The 6,938-nt window shown below is 41.4% G+C and overlaps 1 pseudogene; it reads left to right on the forward strand.

Annotated features, from left to right (window-relative positions):
- The first annotated feature begins 425 nt into the window (after window positions 1–425).
- On the forward strand, window positions 426–5,066 carry LOC102029326 (annotated as a pseudogene).
- Window positions 5,067–6,938: the final 1,872 nt, after the last annotated feature.

Below are 6,938 nucleotides of genomic sequence, written 5' to 3' on the forward strand. Positions count from 1 at the left end.
AAAGAGATTATTCACATGCAGAAGAATTGTTTCCCTAGTACTGTAATAAAATCAACTAAAAATTGATCAAAGACCTAGATATAATAAAAGAAACACTGAATCCTGTACAAGAGAAAAGTCAGAAAAATTCTTAAAGATGTAGGCGTAGGATAGTACTTCATGAATAGAACTCTAATTGCCCCAAAAAGAAGAACATAAATCAGCAAACAAGATTATATCAAACAAAAAATAATTTACACAACAAAGTAAGCAACTACCAGAGTGAACAACCAACCTACAGAATGGAAAGAGTTGACAGCTACTCCTTCAACATAGAACTAGAGAAAGCAGATAGATCTTGTGGAAATGGGAAATGCATCTGTTGAAAAATGGAAAGGGGCAGTGAGGATTAAAATGATCAAGATGTGATATTCATATGTACCAACATGAAAGTATTTTTTGTTTATCACAAACATATGCTAATACAAAAGCATCACATCCCTGGAGGGATTGCAAAGATCAGTGCCACCATCAAGGTGTTGAGAGATGCAGGAGTAGTGACCATCACACACCTTATTTAAAACTTGTATTTTGCCTCTGCAGTTAGATGAAACTTTGAGAATGTTTAGAGATTACCATAAGCTTAATCAACCAGTGATTGTAGTGTGTCGTGTGCAAATTTGCTTTACTTATTTGAGGTATTAACACATCTCCTGTTACCTGGTATTCATCTTTTGATTTGATAAATGTATTTTTCTCCATACATATGTATAAGACCTATCAGAACCAATTTTCTTTGAGATGGGAAGGACAGCAAAACAAGTTCACTGTATTACCTTTGAAATATATAAAATTTCCCACCCTGTGTCACAACTTAGTTAATAGGAAAGATGATCATTTTTGTCTTCCTCAAGCTATCACACTACTCTATCACATTAATGATAATTTTACTGCTCTCAACATATATGCAAAAATAGTCACTGTTTTGTATTTGTTAATAAAACATCTGTGTGTCATAGATTGAAAAATAAGTCCAACTAAATTCTACAATCCTCCAACTCAAGGAAATTTCTAAGAGTCCAGTGGTGCAGTGCATGCAGAAATTTCAGTCATAAGGTGAGAATAAATTGTTGTATATGGTCTCACATAAAACAAGGAGAAATCCACAACGCCTATGGGGTCTATTTGTACTTTGGAGGCAACACATTACTCACTTAGGTGTTTTACCCTGTCTCACTTATGGACTGATTCTGAAAGCTGTCTATCTTGAATAGGGTCCAGCAGAAAAAGAAAATCTGTAACAGGTGCAAGTTGCTGTGCAATATGGTTTGCCACTCGAGCCATATGATCCAGCAAATTCAGTGGAATTCTAGGTGTTGGCAAGATAGAAATGCTATTAGGAGAATGTGAGAAATACCTATATGTGAATCGTAGTTACAATAACATAATACCCAGTATCCCAAACTTAAAGAAGAATAGATTTAAGTCTCTCATGTTTTCAACCCATGGTTGGCTTCCTCCAAGACAGAGAGTTGCCATATCAAATTTGCACATTGGAGAAGTTACAACATAGCTGACTAAAAGAGAGGTTGCATCAGCGAACCACAGAAAGGATTCATTGAGAAAGAGGGTATTTGGAAGGAGGGAGGGGACCTTACACTGAAACAGAAAATTATGTAAAAAGATGATATACATTGGTCAAGTCAAACAAATAGATAATTAGAAAATGGAAACAGTGGGTCCACCCACTCCTATCCCTCACTCTTTCTAGGAGTAACCATTTTGATAGAGAGGCAAAAAGTCTCAGAGACAGATCTAGCTCTACAGAGACCAGAATCCTGGGACAGGGCTTGTGCTCAGCAGCTCTCCCCATGTGTACCCCATGCCCCAAACACTGGGGAAAGCAGCATTCCTGTTCTCCACACCAGCAAACACTGTGGTAAACTAAGCCTCGCTCTCCTCCAAACTCAAGCCAGAGAGGAGAAGATTACAGAGGTAAAAGGCACCATAGCTGAGTGACCGCAGGTCACAAGCCTACCTACCTAGACCACTGGCCAATTCACTGGCGTGCACACATATGCCACCCAGGACTCACATAAACAGCTTACTTTCCCAGAGCTCCCAGAATGTCACAAACATGTACACATAGACTGGGTGGCACCATTTCCATGACCCCTACTGCAGCTCAGCCTTAGGCAGCATATCCAAACCACCTAGCAGAAGTTGCATGTTTGCTGGGCTGCTAGGTCTCAGGTGCCAAACCCAACCACAGGCTGAGTCAGCACAGTTCCTGCCTTGTGGGTAATCAGAGCCTAGGCCAGTTGCAGAGGACATAGGTGGTCACATGCAACCAGACTGCAACTAAGAGATACTCCTTCTAAGGTAAATGATAAGTTGTTGCATCTGGCTTCCCCTGTGACCAAAACAGAGGCACAACACCTAGTGGACCTGTTTGGATTTGGAGGCAACACATTCCTCACTTGGGTGTAATACACTGGCCCATTTACTGAATGACTCAGAAAGCTTTTGAGTGGGGCCCAGAACAGAAAAACATTCAGCAACAGGTCCAGGCTGCTATTCAGGCTGCTCTGCCCCTGGGGCCATATGATCCAGCAGATCCCATGGTGCTTGAAGTGTCAGTGGTAGACAGAGATGTTGTATGGAGTCTCTGGCAGGCCCCCATAGGTGAACTGCAGCGGAGGCCTTTAGGATTTTGGAGCAAGGCTCTGCCATCATCTGCAGACAACTACTCTCCTTTGAGAAACAGTCTTTGGCCTGCTACTAGGCCTTAGTAGAAACTGAACGCTTGATTATGGAACACCAGATCACCACGCGACCTGAGTTGCCTATCATGGCCTGGGTATTATCTGATCCACCAAGTCATAAGGTTGAATGTGCACAGCAACAGTCTATCATTAAATGGAAGTGGTATATTCATGATAGAGCCAGGGCAGGTCCAGCGGGTACAAGTAAATTACATGAGGAAGTTGCCCAGATATATATGGCTCCTATAAATGCTATATTGCCTTCTGTTTCCCATCATGCACCTATGGCATTGTGGGGTATATCATATGGTCAGCTGTCAGAGGAAGAGAAGGCTAGGGCCTGGTTTACGCATGGCTCTGCAGACTATGCAGGCACCACCCGCAAGTGGACAGCTGCAGTGTTACAGCCCCTTTCTGGGACATCCTTGAAAGACAGTGGTGAAGGGAAATCACCACAGTGGGCAGAAGTTCGGGAAGTGCTCTTGGCAGTACATTTTGCCTGGAAGAAGAAATGGCTGGATGTGTGACTGTATACTGACTCATGGGCCATAGCCAACCGTCTGGCTGGATGGTCAGGAATTGGAAGGAACATAATTGGAAATTCGGTGACAAAGATATTTGGGGAAGAGGTATGATAGACCTCTCCATGTGGGCCAAGGATGTAAAAATATTTGTTTCCCATGTAAATACTCACCAAAAGGTGACATCAGCAGAAGAGAGGTTTAATAATCAAGTGGATAAGATGACCCGGTCTGTGGATAGTGGCCAACCTCCTTCTTCAGCTGCCCCTGTCATTGCCCGATGGGCTCATGAACAGAGTGGCCATGGTAACAGGGATGGAAATTATGCATGGGCTCCGCAACGTGGACTTCCACTCACCAAGGCTGATTCAGCCACTGCTGAATGCCCAACATGCCAACAGCAGAGGCCAACACTGGGTGCCCGATATCACAACATCCCCCAGAGTGATTTACCTGCCATCTGGTGGCAAGTTGATTATATTGCACGACTTCCATCGTGGAAGGAATTGCACTTCATCTTCACTGGTAATATTAAGAGATGCTCCACAGGATCCCCTACACTCCATGTATATTCTTCTTTTCCTCCACTGTGGAGTAGTAGTGCAATTTTTCCTTAATATCATAGGTCAGTCACACCTGACAACACTGTGACTCCCTTTTCAGCTTGTTTCCTCAAAGGCATGAGGAGACCAAAATGACTAGGGGTAAATGTTATCTTCCAGTTCAATGGTATCGTTGTTGTGCTTCCTGGTATAAGCCTTTCCCCCTCTGGAACTAAGACTTCTTCTTCACCAGACATGTACTTTGGATAAGTGCTGCACATGCTTCTGCTAAAACTACCGTCCACGGACTCACAGGATGCATTATCCACTGTCATTTAATTCCAGATAGCATTACCTCTGAGCAAGGAACACATTTTACATCCAAAGAAGAGAGGCAATCAGCTCATGCTCATGGAATTCACTGGTCTTACCACATTCCTCACCATCCAGAAGCAACTGGATTGATAGAAAGCTAGAATGGTCTTTTAAAGACACAATTACAATACCAGCTAGGTGGCAATTGCTTTCAGGGCTGGGTTAAGATACTTTAAAAGGTTGTATATGCTTTGAATCAGTGTCCACTATATGATACTGAGTCTTCCATAGCCAGGATTCATGGGTCCAGGGATCAAGGGGTGGAAGGAAGTAGGAATGGTGCCACTCACCATCACCCCTAGTGATCCACTAGCAAATATTTGCTTCCTGTCCCAATGACTGTATGTTACGCTGGCTTAGAAGTCTTAGTTCCAGAAGGGGGAAGGCTTACACCAGGAAGCACAACAACGATACCATTGAACTGGAAGATAAGATTTACCCCTAGTCATTTTGGTCTCCTCATGCCTTTGAGGAAACAAGCTGAAAAGGGAGTCACAGTGTTGTCAGGTGTGGCTGACCCATAATATTAAGGAAAAATTGGACTACTACTCCACAGTGGAGGAAAAGAAGAATATACATGGAGTGTAGGACATCCCTTGGAGCACCTCTTAATATTACCTTGCCCTATTATTAAAGTCAATCGGAAGCTACAACCTGATACAAGCACAATGACAAATAGTCTAGAGCCCTCAGGAATGAAGGCATGGGTTACTCCACCAGGAAAAGAACCAAGACATATTGAGGTGCATGCTGAAGGTCAAGGAAATATAGAATGGGTAGTGGAAGAAGGTAGATCTAAACACCAGCTGAACATGACCCCGTGTTCAGGTACAGTAAAGAGGATCATAATTGTGCCATTTCTCCTCTATACAGTCCTGATATAATATAATACTGATACACTTAAAACTGGTTCTTAAGAATTGTTAAACCTGTGTTATAATGTTCAAGTTATGAAATTATAAGTGTAAGCATCAACCAAAGGAAACTTACACTCTATTTGGGTGAGGGAATTAGTGCGTTTCCATTTACATGAAGGATACCTATCACATGTTAGGCACAATTATGTGCATGTCTTTGTATCTGCAGATTGGTTTAAAGAAATGTATCTGGTTGCCAAGTTGACAAGGGATAGATTGCAGTGGTTGATTGATTGTTTCAATTTGAGAAGTTTAGAAGCTTAACTAAACTTAGCTTGGCAACTGTCTCAACAATTCTACACCCTAGGGTGTAGAGGAGCCACAATAGGGTGGGTCATCACCTAGATGATATAAAAGGAAAATGAGGAAGAACAGAGGGGCTTCCACTCTTTTGAGGAGCTCCAGTCTTCATCTTCAGCTTGCATATCATCTCCTGGCTTCTAATGAAGACTCTTCATCTTCTGCCATGGATTCTTAAGCCTTCCAGTGTACACTCATCACCCTTCCATTGCAGACCCATTGGCCCCCTATATGGACTTGCATAGAGTGCTGCAGTGAACTCCAGACCTTGTACTGAATCCTTTGGTCGCCAGTGTGCTGAAAGCCTCTGTATACTTCCTTATCCAATTCTGTGCCTGACTGTTATATGCCAACCTTGTAATTTCTTATATATTTGTATATCTTGTGTTATATCTGTTTCTGTAGTAAAACCCTACAGAAAATTGGAAAAGATGGTCTTTACCTCAGTCTGATAAGAGCCATCAGTGACAAACCAACAGCCACCATGATACTAAACAGACAAAACCTGAACGCTTTCACTATAAAATGAGGAACAAGACTAGGATATCCTTCATCACCACTATTCAATATAATTCTGGAAAATTTAGTCAGAAAAATAAGACAAGATAGAGAAATAAAAGCAGTAAGAATAGGGAAGAAAAAAATGAAATTATCATTACTTGTAGGATATGATGCTCTACATGGACAACCCCTAAAACTCTACCAGAAGACTCCTAGAATTAATAAAATCAAATTCAGTAGTACAGCAAGATAAAAAGTCAACATGAAAAATCAATAGCATCTTTGTTCACAAACAGTAAACGCATGGAGAGAGAAATTGAGGCAATACTCAAAAATCAATAGCATTCTTGTACACAAAAAACAAGCAGACTGAGAGAGAAATTAGTGAAACCACTACCTTTCATAATAGTGTCTAAAATTTAAATACTTAGGAACCAATCTAACAAAAGAAGTAAAAGATCTACACAGTGAAAATTACAGTACTCTGAAAAAAAGAGACCAAAGAGGAATTCAGAATATTGATAGATATTCCTTGCTCATGGATAAGAACAACTAACATTGTGAAAATGTCATACTCTCAAAATTGTTGCACAGATTCAATGCAATCCTGATTAAAATTCCATTAGTGTATCTCACAGATATAGAGAAAATATTCCTAAAGTTCATGTGAAACCAGAAGAGGCCTAGAATAGCAAAAGTAATCCTATGCAACAAAGGAAAGGCAGGAGGCATCACAATCCCTGACTTGAAATTATACTACAATGCTACTGTGATAAAATCGGCATGGTACTGGTGTAAAAACAGACATGAAGATCAATGGAACAGCTTAGAAGATACACACACAGATACAAACACATGCAGCCACCTTATTTTTGACAAAGGGGCCAAGAAAGTTCACTGGAAGAAAGATAGCCTCTTTAACAAATGGTGCTGGAGGGGCTGGGGACTTAGCTCAGCGGCAAAGCACCTGCCTGGCAAGCGCAAGGTCATGAGTTCGGTTCCCGGTACCGGAGAAAAACCAAAACAAACCAAAAAAAA

This window comes from Chinchilla lanigera, unplaced genomic scaffold, assembly GCF_000276665.1.
Source record: "Chinchilla lanigera isolate Chin_1 unplaced genomic scaffold, ChiLan1.0 scaffold00128, whole genome shotgun sequence".
Classification (NCBI taxonomy): Eukaryota; Metazoa; Chordata; class Mammalia; order Rodentia; family Chinchillidae; genus Chinchilla; species Chinchilla lanigera.